This window comes from Solanum tuberosum, unplaced genomic scaffold (genome assembly GCF_000226075.1).
Source record: "Solanum tuberosum cultivar DM 1-3 516 R44 unplaced genomic scaffold, SolTub_3.0 scf00025, whole genome shotgun sequence".
Taxonomy (NCBI): Eukaryota; Viridiplantae; Streptophyta; class Magnoliopsida; order Solanales; family Solanaceae; genus Solanum; species Solanum tuberosum.
In genome coordinates, this window is record NW_006238951.1 from 2789569 (window position 1) to 2792036 (window position 2468).

The following is a 2468-nucleotide window of genomic DNA, read 5'->3' on the forward strand; positions in this document are numbered from 1 at the left end:
TATATAAATCTCCTTGAATTGATCATCGGTATTTCTTTAATTGATAATGTATTTCATATCTGAACCACTAGTGTATAAGACTTGATTTGTTAAACTACTCAAGGAGTATATAATCAACATATTTATACTCCGATGAGTTATCCTTTACATGTCATTGCCTACGATATGATCACTACACTTGACATCCATTCAAGATCGAACGTAATAATCTTGATAGAACTTGCTTTGTACAGTAATTTGCGATGTTATGTTGTCTATTTCTTAAAACGCGATAAGACATTGAAGGTTATACGTACAAATACTTAAACAGTTAATTATAAATATAAAATTTAACTAATTGTTATATCATGATATTTCTACGAGTACTATCTCGCATTTCATACTCGAATGAATTATATGTTAGTTCTTCACCTCTATATAATTACATGAGATATTCAGTTCATGATTTGACGACGAACCGATAGAATCTGTACATTACTCTAGAACTATAAGTATAATTATCTCCTAATTTCATATCAATGTAGTTTCATACTTTAAATATGGATTATTGATATTTTTTTGTTTATTCTACGAATTCTAACTTTTTATTTATAAATGTATACAAAATTGTTACACTTTTTGAAACAATTAATTATAGGTGTAAAATAAAAATTTAGTATTATGCACAATAACAAAATTATGATTAATAGGAATATCTTAAACAAACCGACCTCCGGATGTCGCTTTTATTAAAAGTAATTAGATTAAATAAAAACTACCGACCTCATGAGGTCAGTATCACATTAAATTTAAGATAAATAAAAAGTAATCATGTTAATTAAATAATACTAACATCGGGAAGTCGATATTTTATATTAATTTATTTTTTAACTTATATAAAACCGTCATCTGGAGGACGATTTATTTAAAGTTAATTGAAAATATTAATTTATTAATTTTCTGGAAGTCACTATATACATATTTTAATGAAAATTAATTTAATTACATACTATTTAATTTTATCGACTTACGAAAGTCGGTATTATAATTTTTTTTGTTTTTTATTTACACAAAACCGTCCTCCGGAGGACGATTTAAATAAAATTAATTTAAAATATTTCTCAACTTTGTTTTTTATATTTAATTGAGAAAAAATAAAATATTTTTATTTATTTATTTACTTAATACCGACATCAAGAGGTCACTTTTTATTGTAATTCATTTTTTCAGGGAATTATTCCGACCTCTTGAGGTCGGTATTTGGTTTTTCCGCTTTATTTGGCATAAAAATCGAGTCCTTGTAGTCGGTTTTCTAAAGTTTTTATTCTTCTTAACAATACCTACCTCCGGAGTCTTCTCCAAGTTGTGTACATGATGCATCTAAATTGCTGAATAAAAGAAGTCTATTAGGCAAAGTGACCAAGTTAACTTAACAAATAAGACGTTTTGCATTATATGTCGGAATTTACTTGGTTCTTGTTGTTTCAATATATAAACGACAAAGCTTTTAAAAACTGAAATGAAACAAATAATTGCATACCCTAACTAGGTATCATTTTAGTTTCTTCAATTCCTTGAAACAATCTGTTGATCCTTGTCAAAATGTGTGTGCATGATTATAATTGTTCCGTTGAGTTTGTACGTACTACATTTCTCATTCAATAGTGGGAAATTTCAGATGGTACTCCTTACTTATTTTTTTGCTACTCCTTACTTATTTATGTATCTTTAATTGATACGAGTATTACATGATATTCTATATTAATTACATATCAATAATAAACTTTGAATGTCACATAAATATTAATAAAAATATTTTTAAATAGTTTGTTTTAGAAAATATTTTTTAAATGATGGATATTATTATATATTAAAGCTTTTGAATTTAAAAGTTCTTTCAATCTTTAACATCACACTAGGTGGAGATAACCCGATTGAAGCTATAATTATTATTATTTTCTCAACTGTATGGTATTAGATGATGTATACAAATTTGAATTTTTAAGGTGAAAAATCTCTTGTTTTCTCAAAGTTATAGAAAAAAAATAGGTGTATATCTTTAATATTAGAATATTTAAAAGAGAGAAAACATTAATAAATATGTATATTTGACCAATTTATTTATAAAAATCGAAAAACACTAAATACCTATTTCTTGTAAAAGAGAACTAAAATAATAATCAGACCTCATTAATTCTTGTAGACATTCACTTCCACAAGACACAATGGTCATTTGAATCAGGGGCGGAGCTACAATATAATGGTGTCAGGGTGTCCAACCGGACACCCTTCGTTGGAAAATTATACTGTATATATAAGTAAAATGAAACCCTAAATGGTTAAATATTATATTTTGGACCCCCTTAGAATATCGATTTGACTTTTGAATTTTTTAAAGTATAAAATTTTAAATAAAACTTAACTTTTTTTTAATTTAAAGTTAATAACCAACTTTTATGGACATAATTAATAGACTGAAAGTTGAATTG